The 17950-nt window shown below is 39.9% G+C and overlaps 1 protein-coding gene across 1 annotated transcript in view; it reads left to right on the top strand.

The window, feature by feature from the left end:
• The first annotated feature begins 2384 nt into the window (after positions 1 to 2384).
• Positions 2385 to 17950, top strand: part of LOC134211039 (anion exchange protein 2) — a 270760-nt gene continuing 255194 nt past the window's right edge. Inside the window, exon 1 of the mRNA XM_062687581.1 lies at positions 2385 to 3055. The gene's annotated coding sequence lies outside the window, so the exon portion shown is untranslated. The remainder of the gene's footprint in view (positions 3056 to 17950) is intronic.

The following is a 17950-nucleotide window of genomic DNA, read 5'->3' as shown; positions in this document are numbered from 1 at the left end:
TAATTGTTGACAGATAAAAAACCATAAAAATACTAAGCTTGGAAGAATTTCGAAGCAAACTAGCAAAATCACTAGATTAATTGCCAGTTGGATCGGAATAATCAAATCTAAGAAGTGTGGTTACGATTATCTTGTTTCGTAACATTATTTATATTTGGAGATCTATTTTACCCCTCTCTCCCCATCCCAATATTTTGCCAAATAGTTTCATCTACATATATGTAGATATAACCTTAAATAAGCCTTGTAAGTTTCAGACAGATGCTGAAACATCGATAAAATGGAGTTACGATTCTCACAAACTGGCTTGCAAACAAACATTGCAATGTGCAGAAACTCATAATTTGATTGATTGTTCTTAAGTTGGCGCACTGAAATAAGTTTCAATAAGTTTGATGTATATTCTGCTTGAGCTCACTCCGATTTCATCAAAAAAAAAAAAATTATGAATTTTAAACATTTTATTTTTACAAGACTATTTTACCCAATTTACCGAAATTGCTCATTTGTCGTTAACAATAAATGTTTTTTTTTCTCGCATAGATGTAAAAGCAACATCACTACCGGTACCCACATTAATTGTAGCTTATTCAAAAAAAATATCAACAAGCACGTTCGCCGAATTCGTTCATTTTTGTTTAAGTTTGCGAAAGACGTGCTAATGTTCAAGGCACTTATTTTGGTTCTATTTTACTTCTGTTGAAAATTGTTCTGCAAATGATTTCTTCTTCTTCTTATTGGCATTACATCGCCTCGCAGCTTAGTGTTCATTAAGCACTTTCATAGTTATTAACTGCGAGGTTTCTAAGCCAAGCTACCATTTTTGCATTCGTATATCATGAGGCTAGCACGATGATACTTTTATGCCCAAGGAAGTCGAGACAATTTCCCATCCGAAAATTGCCTAGACCGGCACCGGGAATTGAACCCAGACACCCTCATCATGGTCGTGCTTTGTAGCCGCGCGTCTTACCGCACGGCTAAGGAGGGCCCACTGCAAACAGTTTGCTATCTAATATAGATCAGCGAAGTTTATACGTATATATTAAGACGAAAAATATAGATGAATTGAAAGGAAGAAGAAATAGTTTTTTAAAACTTATGTATTTTCTGCTAGAACTCACATAAAAAATGATGTATTTTTTGATATTTTTTGTAAAGGACTATTTTACCCTACACTCCCCAAATAGAAAATTCTGATTTTTAATTTCAACTTAGACAAAAAAGTTTGGACAGTTTTCACCAGATGGGAAAACATCAACATAAGTAGGGTCGAATTTTGTACGAACTTTCTTAAGAATAAATAGTGTTGCAGAAAATTGCGATTTTCTTACAAATTCTTGAGTTGGCGCTTCTAAATTATATATGAGACGAAAGCTCTTAAGTTCCTTAATTGCCTTACGGGTTTAGTTTTTTATCCTAGATCTGTTGGTGAAAAATATTCCCTCTGGAAAAACGACCATTTTTTTTCGAAAAAGTCATTTTTCTCCTAAAGTAAACAACTTTATAACCCTATTAACCACTTGGTATAAAGTACTAATTGAGTAGAAAAGCGTGCAAAATTTAAACAAAATCGGTCACTCATTGCCAAAGTTATTGATTTTTTTTGGTTTTGGCGATTTTTTAACAATAATTTTTGAAGGGCCGTTTTACCCCACTTCCCCCCAATGAAAAAATCTGAAAATTTGCAAAATGCCTTCTCTTGCATATATGAACAAACCCTGAAAATTTCATCCAAATCGAAGAACATCGTTGCAACCTCCCTTGGAATAGGGGTCGCGCTTCTCGCGAACTGGCTCTATGTAATGATATTAGCATCAAGATCAGAAGTATTATTCGGGATACTACTGTACCTGCCTACAATGTATTGCTCATAGTATACGAAGATCAGTGCAACACATCATAAATATTGGTGCGACGCAACTCAATCCATATGTAGTGCCTCCGGTACCGTTCGGTTGTAATGGGTGTATCAAAATGTGACGCAGATCAGCCGCTGCTTGAACGAGATCACATGTTTCCGAAGCTAACTAGTCAGTCAGCATGTTGCACTATCGGGTTGCGCCGCGCACTCATGTTCCCTGACTTTCTTGCGTTATCTGCGGTTTTCCACTGCTACGTATGCTGCTCTTGCTAACTGACAAAGCCGGTTTCGGATGCATCCGTGCATGATTGCGTATCTTCAACTGGTTCTAACTTGTCGACGCCTGAATTGCACCTCGGTAACGCACTTTTCCGTCCTGTGCATGTGCATGTGCAGTGCACCGAAAAACTCGTCATTTAGGTTGGCGTTTTCTGCGATCGCTTTCCTCTCTCTTTCGGCCGCAGCCGGCCCAGTCAGCCGGGGTCTCTCTTTCAATATCGCCCTTCCTAGGCGCGGCGTTGCACGTTTTGGCGTGGTCGCGACTCGTTGCCATTCGCACTATTTTTATTGTTACTTCGGCTGATTGATGGTGCGAACGCACGTTTTGAACGCTCTGCTCTGTTCGGTTCAGCGGCAATAGAGTGGTGATCGATTGAATTTTACTGCGGCATTAAAACTAGACCACGTTGCACAGCTAACTCCTGGAGGCCGGTACTATTACCGTATTGGGGTAGGCTCTAGATTTCACGTTATGGTCAGATAGGTTGAGAGATTAGAGCTCAAGACACGTTTGAGCGTTGGGTTGTGACTAGCTGATCAAAGCGTGGTGATTTAACCGTTCTAATCGTCCCTTCTGAAATTGTTGTGTCATCGTGTTCGGAGTGAAGGTGAAGCAGTGTGATTAAAAATAAGTTCGAGCGGTGGCAAAAAGTGTTTTGTCGGAGTTTGACCTCGCACCGGTCCTAAAAGTGAAGTCGATTGATTTGAAAAGTGGGATTGTATAGTGCAAAAAATCCAAATAGATTTCAATCACGGTGTGTTTGTAAACGGCTGCCAGTCAAGTGGAAGGAATAGAAAGCACGTGAAAGTATCGAAGCAGAAAGGAAAACATAGCTCGCTGGTGGATGAAAAAAGCAAAAATAAATGCTGAATCGTTATTAGCAGTGCATTGAACGAAAATGTAAAAGAAAGGTAAGAAGGGACATAAGAAAAAGGAATCAACATTAAATATACTGATGTAGCATGTGTATAGAAAAAGTAAACAGAGAACATAAACAACGATGCATATAGCGTGGATGTGTTTGTTTATGTTTGGGTTCTTTACGAGAGTCACGTGACTTCAATAAGTTTGTTGCACCGTGTATGTGGTGGTAATGTTATGCAAAATATCCATGTGGTATGTTGCTTATGTTATTTTGTTTCTTCCCTCTCTAAAAAGAGGTTTTGGAAATTACTGTTGCCATGCCATGGTTTATTTCATCATACAAAGGTGAAGGGTCAATTCGCAATATTTAAGTTTTACTTAAAATTGTTTTGGGAGTTTATTTTTTTTATACCAACGAAAAAACAAATATAAGTCTTTATATCGGTTTCCCTTTGTCACGTGATGATGTATAAATGAGTCTCTAACGCCTTAAAGGAAAAACTAAAAATTAACACAGCAATTGAGTATTCTGTATTTTTGCATTGGAACAATGATTATCACGTCTATGATTTAGATAATATTCTCGATTATAAAAATCCAAATTTTGACAACGCTAAATAAGCATTTAACATAGTTTACAAATTAAGCTGACATTGATTTGATTGTTTGGATAACTCAGTTTCGCTAGTTTCATTGGCGTCTCTGACTATCAAAAGCGTAAGATTGCCAATCTGAAGATGGCGATTTGGTCCAATCTAGGATGTTTTCGGGTGGGAAACATCTTGACTTTCCTTGACTAGAACACTTGTTGAAAGCACGCAAAGTTCCAGTAGGTTTATCTTTATGATAGCATTCAATGAACATTATAGATGGAGACAGAAAACTAGAAGAATTGCTTTTGATGGTTCCACTTTTATCAGAATCGGATTATTTTAAGCAAAGTTACGTCAATTTGAATTTCGTTAAAATTTAGCCTATCTCAACTTTTTTTGAACTAAGTTGAAACCAATGGGGTTCAAATTAAAAAGTGTTCAGATTAAAAACTATTAAGTTACCAGAGGTCCACGGTATAGCTTTTTCTTGAAATTGTATTCAATATTTTGCGATTGATAGTGACGGCTAAGTGAGTGCCTTTTTCACATTCAAAAAGTAGACATTATTTACGTATTTTATTCAATGTAGGCCTCAAACTCATGAAAAATATTGACACTCATCAGCTCTATCTTAAATCGTACATATTATTCATTCAGTAGTATGTAGTAAAATTCTTCTTTTTTTTTATTCATTATTTGTTCTACAATTATTTTTTACATGTACAGTAGTGATCGGCCGGCTTAGCCCTCCAACTTCGATTTGATTTTTTCTTATATTGTTAAGGCCGATACAAATATTAAATTTATTTTATGTCCGACAGCTCTTGATATTTATTCAGTAATGAACTTAGCACAAACTCCATATAATTAAAAAAATACTGGAATTTATTTCCGTAGAAATTTTAGTTTTTCTTTTTGGGAAAGTTTTTGCTGTTGAATCCATAACACCATCATTTTTATATATGCTTTTGTTTAAGTTAAGGATGAAGCTCAAATTGGTTGTACTGGGGCAATGGTCAGGTGTACTTTTGAAATCAGAGATTTGTTGTCTGAACATGGATGTTTTATGAAGATTCGGAATTTCTGACTTCCCGGACTATGTGGAGTAGATAGGTGAAGTTTGAAGTAGAATCGGTGAAGCATCAGCTCGTCATATCTAGCTCACGTTCCTAAAATTATTGAAATACCATGCTACTTGTTAGCGGCATAGATACGGCCTCGGATAAACCAGCAGAAAGGATGCAGCTGCGGGGGTTTCTATATAGTCGTAAGAAAGCCATTTCGGCTCATGCACGGCGATTGCTACCTGGGCGCTTTCCAATCCTTAGACGATCTGAGATGTCTTATCAGTAACTGGTTGCAGATTTTGGTTTATCTTACTTCAAGGTTTTTTGTTGTTTGTTTTTTTAGAGTTTTTAGAGTTACGCCTTGTTTTTTTAGTTGCCTTGTTTTTTTTAGAGTTACGCCCACTTGTTTTATGAAAAATAAAACATTCTTCCAAACAAGTTCTAAAATAAATCTCTTACTTACTTGATACTTCATACTTAATGGACTACAGCTCTTCGATGAACCTACGCCGAATGGAGTACCCTGGGCCAATCACTTCCAGTCGCCCTTAACATTGAGCGCCGTCAGGTCCTCTTCAACTGCAAAAAGCCATCGTCTACGCGGCCTTCCACGAAGCCTGCGGACTCTTCCGGGCTCTTTACTAAATAATAACTTCGCTTGACGTTGTTCCGGCATACGTCGTAGTCTGCCATGTAGTATAAGCTTAACAATATCCAGCCCTTTATACTGCCGTAATCTGACAAAGTGACGTACACGCCATTTTCCAAAAATGGTGTTAACGAGTGCTACTCATCGAGCTCTTTAACAGAAAAATGGAAAACAAGCATGTTGTAAAATGGCTGTTACGTCACTTTTCCAGATTACGGCAGTATACACCTGGTACAACTGGTGATTCATGCGACGCCGCCAGATACCGTTTTCTTGTTTACCGCCGAGTATTGTCCGCAGCATCTTACACTCAAACACTCCAAAAGCTCTTCGATCATGGCCGTATAAAGCCACCGGAAGAATCAGAGTAGTATACAGCGCGAGTTTTGTTTTCGTTTGCAGACTACGAGACTTAAGCTGGTTACGACGTCCGTAATAAGCCCTATTTGCAGCTGCAATATGCCTTTTCATCTCGCGGGTAACATCATTAGAGTTCCAAAATACATAAATTCTTCTACCACCATTTTTTACAATCCCCACGTTGAACCCACGTTTATTGCCAACAACCATGTACTTTGTTTTGCTGGTATTGATCGTGAGTCCAATCCTCGCTGTCTTCTTATTGAAAGGCACAAAAGCCTCTTTCACGGCACGGCGATCGATCCCGATAATGTCGATATCGTCCACAAATCTCAGGAGCGTATACGATCTTGTGATAATGGTACCGCTTCTTTGTACACCAGCTCTCCTAATCGCTCCCTAGAGCGCTATATTGAACAGTAGATTCTACAGTGCATTACCCTGCTTTAATCAATCTAATAGCCTATTCAGATTGGGCTATTTATGACTTTATTAAGTGAGAGGGTATCCAATTATTACGAGGTGTTCAGACTGCAGCAAGATAATATATCTTGACGTTTCCATGTTTCCTCATTTGCACGCTAATATAGGGTTGAATTCAAGGAGAGTTTTAAAATTTAATTTGCGAAATCAAGCATTTGTGTGGCGATAATCGAACTTTTTTTTCTAAACAAAGTTTCTACGAAAAAAAATATAAAAAAAAAATATGAAAAGGGATTTTCGAAGAATATTTGAAGCTCTCATTAAGGATAATGAGCGAAGCTACATTCATTAGTTGGGTGCGCCGTTCTTCGGGGAATCAGACTATTCCTCAATTTATTTTTAAGTTTAAAAAGTATTTTGATTCTGTACTATGGTCGAACGGAGATTTGATAGAAAAATTTAGATACTTTTGGGAATTCTCACAAATAAATAAAAAAAAGGACGATTGGACCAATTTTCAAGAAATATTATCGAACTAAAATGTATTTCCACCAGTATCTCCATGTATGAAGGGCAACTCAGCAATTTATTTTTTTTTTTAAATGGAAACTGAGCCATTGCGTTCTACTCGACAATCAATGATACAGCTTCTAACAAAATCGAATCGTGTGAATGTGATATAATTTAAACTAGATTTTGGATGAATTAATGCATTACCAATCCATGTTTTATTTAAGGCTATTCTACTTTATATATACATCCCATTCAAATCGTACAGTTGTCCCACGTGAAAAATGTTGAAATCCAAAGTATATTAAGCCATTCAAGGAGCAGAATTGAAACAATTTATGAAATCATGTTTATTCATCAAATATATTCGTTTTACAACCATTCCTACGTTTTAAATTGTCTTCCGCATTGGCCCTTGAACTTTGAAAATTTATTCGATTTATTCTATTAAATCTAGGTTTAAGTTAAATACTTCATGTTAATTCTAGAGAGCATCTGTTTTTTAAACAATTCATGTTGAATAAGTGGAGAATAAATAATTATCATCATTATTTTTCATCATATAAAATGCTTTCCACAAAACCATCACAATCCGAGTTATTCTTCAGCGCTCAGAAGATTTCCATCTAACATGCATTCGACCCTGCTGCGACAGAAAGAGCATGACTGTCAACTACGAAACGAAATGAAAACAGAGAGAATTTTCTCTCTGGCAAAGAGAGCGTGACGCTTGTCAGTTTTGTTTTGTTGAATTTCTCACTGCATCCCAGTTAGAACGAAAGCTCTCTCGTAATAATTATTCGTAATAAATTCTTTATGGCTCTTTTTAGCGGGTATCTTTTGACAGCGCAAAATGTATGGAATATTACGTAAATAATGACATCATAAAGCGTATTTACCCTGAAACGCCAATTATTATGTCATTAATGGCGTAATCTGAATAGGTTATAAGGTAACAAATGACGTCGATATTTCATCCGCAACCCTTACACTTGATTTCAGTTTCGCCGGAAAACCATGTTCAAGCATAATTTGCCATAATTCACTCCGTTTCACTGAATATTGCGTTGCCTTGAAATCAATAAACAGATGATGTGTCTGCAAGTTGTACTCCCGGAATTTATCAAGGATTTGTCTTAGAGTAAACCTTTAATCCTTCGTAAATCGGCCCTCACGAAAATAAACCTCTATTACTTAGCTAATCAAAGTTACACAATTCAAAGGCTATACGGCACTAGGATTGGTTTCTTTCTCAGCACCCATGTACATTCACACACGCACTTTTGTGTTCTGAACACCTTTTAGGATACATGAGGCAAATGTTAAGGATCTCCATTCTTGACTTGAGCCCAGGTCTCATTCTCATCAACTTTGTTTATTTCTCTGTAAGGGTTTTGCCTTCAGGCGATCCTGGGTCTGCCTCTGCTGCGATGTCTTGCCGGCATCCAGCGCTTGTTTGCAGATTTCGTCTCTGCTCTAACGTTGTCTGTGGCCGGCCTACGCCCATTCACACTGTGGTCATTGGTTTCGACCTTCTCCACTGTTTGCTACTGTGGAGTTGGAGTTTGTTGAGTGGGAGCATACGACCTGGTCTTTAAGTTTACTCTACTTGGTACTTTACTCTACTTTACTCTAGCTTAGTAGAGCAGTATCATCATCTCGTTCGATTGCTCTATGGAGATAGACTGCTAGAGAAGTCCATGATTTCTTCGACAACGTTGAAAAATAGCAATAGAGGTATAATACATGTACCTTTGTCTCACTCTTGTACTCACTCACGATTCCGTGGTCAATCAGTACCAAATGGAGGGACTCTTGAAATAAAATGACCTGCTCCAGCATGATGCAAAGCGTGACATAACGGTTCTCACATGATCGTCCGAGGCGGAATCTTGCCTGCTGCCGTCGGAGAATTATCAACCTTTCTCTATATCTGGATTAGGAGAGGTTGTCAAAACTTAAAGAAGTTGTTGTAAGTTGTCGAGCTAACGTTTCAGCTGATCAGCTGGATTGATGAGTGACTGACATGTCGCGTCTTTATCTATCATCCTCGAATTTGTCCTTGCTCCCTTCAGGCGTCATAAAATATTCCTACCAACGTCGGCCGGGTGGTCCTCCTGCGCCCGTTTCTCATGTTGGCAGGACTAGTATTTAGCTCCTGTCGAAATGGATCAGCTGAAAACGGAGACGATGCCTTATTAGGTCCGTAATAAATGCAGCGCTGACATCGCTTTTGACTATCATCTTCTAATTGGTGAAAACGCATTGCTCGGATTCAGCGGTATCAGGAGAGGCTCGGGCGACGAAACAAAATAGACCGTCTAGAATATCCAGCTGTGAAGAAATCGTTCGTTGAAGATCTTAGAACTCGGGTAGTGGATGTTCTGGAAGGTGGCAGCGTAGAATATAAGTGGGCATTGAAGAATGCTTTTATCGAATTCGGCGAGAAAAACTTGGGTGAGCTGCTCACTTAGCGAAAAGAATGGATTACAGATGTAACCCGACGGATGATTGAGGAGCGTAGAGAAGCAAACGGTGAGGAAAGTGAAGAATCAGAGAAGTAAAGTAGTGTACGTCAACGGTATGTATTCCTGTAAGTGGGAGTCGGGCGCTGCTGGAGACAGGACAGGCGGGCATGGGTGGACTGACCGATGAAGAAAGGATGACTGTAGCAACCGGAGGTTATTGCCTTAATTGCTCTTTGACTTGGACAGCTGAAGTGTTGGTTCGAGAACTTCGAACAGCGTCTTCAAGTCTCAGCCAGTGTTATTCAAAAACCACCCATCCGAGGCATATTGGCAATTTGAAGTATTGGAACCACAAGCCGGGGATAACTTTGCGAGTTATCGAAATATTTGGAAACCATACCGGATTGATTCACGCTTTGGTGCGAGTGTACCACTCCATCTTGAAACGTGTTGAGTACATAGGCAAAGATAACGCAGATGATGTTTAAAATTTACAATTCGGACGACCATTCAGCTGGATGGCGTGTGCCGAGCAACATAAAAACCATCAAATACCGATAAAAATATGTAGATGTTCGAGAACATTAGTGGAAATGGATAGGCCACATATTGCAAGGGAGCTTAGACGGAATCTGTAAGCAAGAGTCCCTTTAATATGCGTGACCTGGATAGGATATAAAATATTTATGCCGATAAATATATATGCTGTTATTTTTATTTGAAATACTCTTGATGACAAATGTATATTGTATAGTCTATAAATGACATATTTCGTACCAAGATAAAAACATGTTCAAAATTTAAAAAAAAACTAAAACCGCAAAAACAAATTCGCCCCCTAAATGACATAAAATAAATTTAATTTGTATCGGCCTTATTTGAGTTTTAAAATATAATATATCATGACGGCCATTAGGAGGCGATAGTGTGTTTTTGAAATTTGATAACCTAACTAGGGGGAAAGACGGCTTTGGCAGGTTTTATTCTATTATTGGCAGGGGGGGTTTTGTCGACCAAATTTTATGAAATTTTGCCACAATATTCTTTGATATGCAAAGAATGTTTAGGCCAAATTTGAGCCTAGTCAGTCATAAAAAACCCCCTGCCAATAATAGAACAAAACCTGCCAAAGCCGTCATTCCCCCTACTATGTACACTAATATTTACAATAAAAATTTGATAACCTAGATTGGAACTAGCGCCCTAATTGGAGCCTGATCCGAATGCAAGTAACGGACCCTAAACTTTTCTTTACACTCATCAAAGCGTTCAGGTAAGATTTTTATCCCGGCCAGATGGTGGACCTCAAATGTTCTTGACCTGGGAGGGGTGTTGAAAATCATCCTCAGCAATTTGTTATGGACCTCTTGAAGTTTGAGGTGGTGGGTTTTAGCGCAGCTCTCCCAGGATGATTTGCTTGTAGACAGCAAGCTTATTTTTCAGGGACAATGACGACCGACGATTGATCAAAGGGTAAAGTAGTTTCAACAAAACGTTACACTTTGTCACCGTCTTGTCAACCTGTTGCCTGAAAATAAGCTTGCTGTCGAGGGTCAAGCCAAGGTAGTCGGCCTAATTGGCCCATTCCACAGTCGTGCCATTGAGGATGATTTTACAGTCCCCAGGCGGAACATGTTTAGGGGATTTAGAGTGAGGGAAAATGATGACCTAAGTCGCGTTGATAATGATCTTCCAGCTGGTGAGGTATTCTTTCAAGGCATCCAGGCCTCGTTGGAGTTTTGCCACTAGCGCTCTGATCACTCTACCGTTGCAGACGATGGAGGTGTCATCTGCGAACAAAGACAGAATGCCGCCTTCTGGAGGTTCTGGCATGTCGGAGATGAACAGATTGAAAAGCAGGGGCCCAAGGATATTGCTCTGGGGGACGCCTGCAACGATGTTGTGTGCATTGGAACTCGCTCCGCTGATAGAGACCCGGAATGTCCTTGCCGACAGATATTTTTGACGATTTTCACCAGGTAGCTGGGAAAATTGTAGCGTTGTAGGCCATCATGCCATACATTGTCAAACGCCTTCTCGACATCGAGTAAGGCCATTGCGGATGTTTTTGAGACAAACTTGTTCCGTCTGAGGACGTTGGTAACTCGGATCAGTTGGTGTACGGTTGATCGACCACGTCGGAAACCAAACTGTTCCTCGAGCAAGATGTTGAGATTTTCGGCAGACTCAAGTAACCGGTGATGAATAGCTTTTTCGAATAGCTTGGATAATCCTGAGAGAAGGCTGATGGGACGATAACTTTTGGGGTAGGAAGGGTCCTTCCCAGGCTTCCGGAGAAGGATGACTTTCGCTGACTTCCAGGACGATGGGAAGTAGCTGAGCCGGAGACACTGATTAAAGATCAGCGAGAGGTGCTCAAAGAACTGAGCACGCATGTGTTTGAGCTCGAGATTCAGGATGTTGTCGAAGCCTGGGGCCTTCATGTTCTTCGATTCGCCAACTGAGATCTCCAACTCCTCCGAGAAGTCGTTGGGAATCAAATGGATGTTTTTAGCATGCTCGTTGAAGGCTGCTTCGTGTGGACTAACGATGTTCTGCCCAAGATTATGTGAGCTGACGAAGTGACGACTTATTTCAGCGACCTTCTCTGCAGGAGTTATGAAGCGATCCTTAGAGCCATTATTGTCTAATGGGATCAAAGGTGGAATGGGCCGAGGCTTGGATTTTAGTATTTTTGTCATTTTCCAGAACGGCTTCCCTAGAAGCACACATGTTCCGCATAGATTACTGCAACTTATATGTGACCAGATTTAGTCACAATCAAGTTGCTGCAACCATTTTTGTCCAATTTGTGCTGCTCGGGTTAGCATAATCTGGGAGTGTGCGGATCTTATTCGAGAAATCGTGCCTGAGCGTGCCTTAAGCTCAGGCAGTCCGGTACGCTGGAACTGCCTGCGAGTGACATTCCGCAATTGAATCTCAAATCTTTGGTGAGTGTATCGATGTTTAAGGAGTTGCTTACCTGCCGAGCCGTCGGTACATGTTACTCTCGGGCCACCGAGATCGCCTCCTCGATGGAACGCAGCTGCCGAACGATTGCTTCAGGCGTTACCGGTCGCGCCTCGTAGTCGACGTTGTTGTCCACGCACCTTTGGAACTTGCCCCAGTCGACTCGGTGGTGACGTGGTCGTTCATGTTTGTTATGTATAGGTCGAGGGTTGCGTGGACACCGGACCGACTCAGCCGAGTGGGGGAATCCGGGCTCAAGATCGTGTAGTGGCCTTCCGCCATGTAGTTGCTTCAAATGGTGCCGTTTCGATTGCCGTGACTGTTGTCCCAAACTTGATGTTTGGCATTTAGGTCGCCGGCAATGATATACTGCTCTTGTCGTCGCGTTAGCTTGACGATGTCCCTCCGAAGGGCGGCCGATGAACCATCGCCGGCTTTAGCTTGAGTTGGGCAGTACGCCGATGAGCGTGATTGTGCCGACGGCACTTCGACACCGATGGGCTCGATGATGTTCAGCTGGAAGCTTGGCAGCAGACGACAGTTGATGTTATATCGAAGTGCGATGGCCACACCACCTCCCTGGACGGCCGGTCGAGTCGCACGATGCGGAAGTTCGGGATGTGGACGCTCACCTCCGGTTTAAGGTGCGGTTCAGTGATGAACGCCACGTCGATCTCCTTCTCCTCGAGGAAATCTGCCAGTTTGATGCTTTTGCTCTTGAGCGAGCAAGCGTGCCGTGTCTGAACTTGTAACATTTGATGCACTGTGTCACATCACTGTGCACGGGCCGGTATCGCTCCCAGCCGACGACGGTGTAGTTAATCACTCCAACCAGCTTCAGATCCTTGAAGGTGATGGAGCCATGATCCAGATGGACCAGGTGTACCTGGAGTAACATTGCGCATCTCGAATCGAATCACTCGATTCGTACTTTTCTGCATTCGTTTCGAACAAATTGTGGCATTATGTATTTCATTCGACATCATTCAGTCGCACTACAAGATTTCGAATGGTGCTGTACTAGTTCAATCGAGTATGTTCTGTTAAACGAAATGTAAACAGAGAGAATAAGACATAGCTGTATTCGTGCTTAGTATGCCGCCTGCTGGAGAGGCAACCTTCAGCGCATGGCGAATGTGAGTAAACAGAGAGAATAAGAGTAATTTCATCTGCGTGTAGGTGTAGCATGTGGCCTGTTGGAAAGGCATTCTTCAGGGCATGAATTGGCAGTTAATTTATAAACAAACAAATTGTGCTCAATTACTATAAAAAGCAATATTATTTATTGAGCAGTTGCAAAATGGTTTGGAAATTGAGATATTGTTACGAGACAAATTATAAGTTTTATGTTTATCCGAGTTTTTGCCACAGATCCAATCTTGAGTTAAATAATTTAAAATTAACCTTCTGTCTGTGCTCAAAAAAACTTACGTTGTCTGTGCTCTGGGGTCAAATTGACCCCAAATTGAAATTGCTATAACTTTTTTATTGTTTGGACGATTTTGGATTTTTGGGGATGTTTCAAAAGAAAATTTAATCATCTTTCAGGTCGTAACCATGGGTGGGCGGGTACATCGCTGCTTATTATTCATTCCGTACTTCCACAGTTATTAATCGCGAGATTTCTAAGCCAAGTTACCATTTTTGCATTTGTATATCATGAGGCTAAATGATACTTTCATGCCCAGGGAAGTCGAGACAGTTTTCAAACCGAAAATTGCCTAGACCGTCACCGGGAAACGAACCCAGCCACCCTCAGCATGGCCTTGCTTCATAGCCGTGCATCTTACCGCCTGGCTAGGCTGTGCAACAATATGACAAATAAATAAATACATTGGTTTTGGCTCACCAAATTTCCGTTTAAGAACAGCGCAATTGAAATACGGAACTAGGTTTCATGTTGAGCCAATATCTTCAGATAGTGTCCAAAGTTCAAACGATATTATTCTTGAATCTTACGATATAATCTGACGTTCGCCGAGTATAAGTAATTAAAAAACACCTCCAGCAGTCATTCCTGAGTATTCAAAAGAATATCTTGCTCTATTTAAGAAGGCACATAAGTACGTTATCGATGGCTGGACCCGTCGATACTGTCGTTTCTTGATCTCTGGCGGAAAAGAATATCTTCGCACGATCAAGTCTGTGAACGAAGAGGCACCATGGCGCCCAATATCGATTTTATTTGGTTTTAATGAGAAAATCTTTTAAATGAGATCTGATCTCTTCAGTTGAAGAACGTCAAAAAATTTACACGTTCAAAATTCCTGTAGGATCTGTAATGATTTTTTTTGTGGGAGCCTATCACATTTTATTCTGAGTGGCGATGATTTTCTAGCCAGAAGTCAAACACCCAAGGGGACCATCAATCATTGTAGGGGCAGAATGACACGATTGCAGATCTTCGGACAACTTGTCGCAAAAAAATAATATAACGTACTCGTACAAATGACGCCAGAAAAAAAAATAATGGTAGCAAAGGTAATCTTTCTTGCTATGGGGACTTGGTAGAAAGAGTTCTTCTCTTAGCTTATCGAAATAAATTGAAGGTTCAGCTCTAATTCGGTTCAATACTCATATTACATCAGATTTCCTATAGAAAAATCTGTGCAGCATCGAGTCGAGTCGATTATGTAATGTATGCGATAAGGGAGCGTGCGCGATAAGCGCTGATGATATCGAATCGTTGAAAGTCAGAAGTGCAGATTGATTGCGGGCGTGGTTTTGTTCATAATCAATTACGTCGCCCCGATTGGATGCTAAATAATACGCCAGGCAAGTTCCATTTCAGCAATTGATTTAACTAATATCAAATTAGCCTCGAACTAATGTTTAAGACTAACGGGAACTGTGGTTTAACAGATTGACTTGGAAAAAATATTTTAAGCTCTTTTTAGTGGAATGTATTCAACCGTCCCTCGTACAAATTTTTCCTCGTACATTTCCTAAGGCATTGCCGTTTTTATAGGTTTGCATTTCTCGAGCACTTATGGAGGTAATCATCAATGAAAATAAAATTTGGCTTAATTCGGTAGCCATCTAGTTGAGCAATCAATTTTTATTCTGTAACTAGCAGACCCGACGAACTTCGTTTCGACTAAAATTGATTTATTCTCTGATTAATTCTCGAGTTGTGAAGAAATTGATGTTTCATTTCTATGAAAGCCTCCCTCTCCAAAGGGGGAAGGGTCTCGAACCATCTTAAGAACCTTCCCCGGCCCCAAAAACCTCTGCATACAAATTTTCACGCCGATCGGTTCAGTATTTTCGGAGTCTATAAGGTTCAGACAGACAGATATTCATTTTTATGTATATAGAAGAAAAAGAAGAAGATGTGGCGAGAAAGTGTGCGTTTTTTAAATTTACAACGATAACTTCTATTGTTTGTTTTCAATTGTATTCCTTTTTGAGGTGATTCAGTTCGGGTTAGACTAACGCATCCTATTTCATTCCGAATGATCTCTTAAAAAATTTCCTTTTAAGTTAAATGTTCCAGTAAACTCTCCAATACAAGCAGTTCATCTTCGCTTGTGGCTGCTTCCACTCCCACTCAGTCAACGCTTCTGTTGATTTATTGTATTACCACCTAACCAACAATAATTAAGATTGAGTTTGTAATTGGTGAAACGGGATGAAACTTTTGTGTGTACCTACGGACTAAGATCATTGCTGAAGCTGATGCTATAAATATCAAATGGTTTTATTTTTAAAAGTAGGTCAGGATTCATTTTATTTCATAGAAATGGCGAACGTAATGATAAAAAGTGGTCCGATCTTTGCTACCATTAGGTACTGTCGTGACCTGGTGCAAGTGCGATAAAACAAAATTGGTGATAACACTAAGAAGGCAAAACCAGTTTAACAAGTTGTTTCGCGTTCCATGAGGCAGCAAGCCGTTGTTGCTTTTCGCAGAAAGGAGCTCAGTAACAGGCTCTATGCTGAAATACATATGTCAGAAAGATCACTGACGGTGCGGTTTTCAAGGTTGGGGAACACCGCTAGCATGTTTTGTAGATGATTTCGGGCGCCAATTCATTATTGGTGATAATTGCTCCATTCATGCAAATACATGTTACGAATTTTGGTAAAATGATTAATGGTGGACTCTCTGATTCTGACCAAAAAAAAACTCATACATACAATTATATGTAGTATAAAATCTTGGCATATACCGTGGGGCATCAAAATCCGTACATTTAGGCACCTTAGTATATGAAAAATTAACTAGTAAATAGAAATAGAGATCGAATGCAAATGAAACGTTTGTCATTGACACAGAACCATGAAGGCTTCTACTTTTGAAGAGTTTCATATTTACATATTGAAAACTACGAAAAACATGATAAAATAATTATTTAAATCAACTGCTCCTGAATCGAAATCCGTCCAAATCCGTTCGAATCAAAAGATCAAAATCCGTACAGCTATATTTCAACTAAATATTTAAATTGAAGCAGATTGACTAAACTACCACTGTAAATAGTTCAATACGCACCTTGACAAGCGATTCCTTCGATTTGTATACCGCTTAGCTTATATAATGATTCGCATTAAGCAATTAAAACACAGTTAGTTTTGGTGCAACTATGCTCTACCCGCAAAAAATGGCGGCAGAAACTCTGCGTTTGGTGAGAGGAGATTCGTTTTTTATTTTTGTTGTTTTAATTTCAAAGCCTACTTTTCATTTCAATGTCTTAAAAGCTTTCTATTAAGTATCTGAACAGGATAAAATAAAACATTTCTAAAATAATTACTTTTTATCCTCTTTAATTTATTGATATTTCATGTGGTGGACGGACTTCGGTTCCACACGGTACATTTTGGCATGGTTCTATTACACAAAATGTACGCTTTTTTACAGATACTGTATTAAAATAATACAAAATTGTACTATTTCAATACAGCGATTGTAATAAAACCCTCCGAAATTATATTTGCCAAATTGTTATACAATTTATGTAAGGTTCTTATACAGAACTGTATTAAAATCTGCGCGCTGGTTGGCTGTACCTACATATCAAAATCATAGTATCATAATTTGTCAAAAAAAAAACATTTTTTATTACATATTTGTAAAACTATATATTTTTTATATATCTTTATTATAGTGATGTTTGTACGAGAAAATAAATACCAGAGTGTGCATAATAGTGATATTTAGAAGGAAAGTAAAGATTTTCTTCTTACTTCTTAGCAACGTGGTTTCTAAGCCAAATTACCATTTTTGTATTCGAGACCGCATCGTGCTTTCGTACTGTGCGGTTCTTTTCTCTCTTTGCGGAAGGAAGTTTTTAATACTACCCGAAGCTATTTTAATTTCAACAGTGCTTCTCAGCGCTATTTGTACCCACTGATCCCGTTACGATCTTTGCAAGGGCCCGTGCCTTCGTTTTACGTTGGACCCGTTTGCGGAAGTAAAATTCCGACAAGCGGTGGTAATCCTGCAGGGACACCGTTCTGGGAAAAAAAAACTCTTAGAAGGTCGCGTCTCCACGCTCAGCCATGAGCATTAATAAAAACAAGAGGAAGGGGGAGTCTCTGAATTCTCCACTTCCTTCAAAGAAAAAAGGGTTCAAGACCGTCCTGCCCAAGCGCGGAAAAAATAGAAGGAAGCTGGAGATTTCAGTTAATTATTTATTCAGACTAAGGCCGAAGTGGCCTGTGCGGTATATAAGAGTATTCTCCATTCGGGTCGGTCCATGGCTACACGTCGCCAACCACGCAGTCTACGGAGGGTCCGCGAGTCATCTTCCACCTGATCGATCCACCTTGCCCACTACGCACCTCGCCTTCTTGTGCCCGTCGGATCGTTGTCGAGAACCATTTTCACCGGGTTACTGTCCGACATTCTGGCTACGTACCCGGCCCTCCGCAGTCGTCCGATTTTCGCGGTGTGAACGAT

Source organism: Armigeres subalbatus, chromosome 2, assembly GCF_024139115.2.
Source record: "Armigeres subalbatus isolate Guangzhou_Male chromosome 2, GZ_Asu_2, whole genome shotgun sequence".
In the NCBI taxonomy this organism is placed as follows: Eukaryota; Metazoa; Arthropoda; class Insecta; order Diptera; family Culicidae; genus Armigeres; species Armigeres subalbatus.
This window is presented reverse-complemented; position numbering and strand designations above follow the sequence as displayed.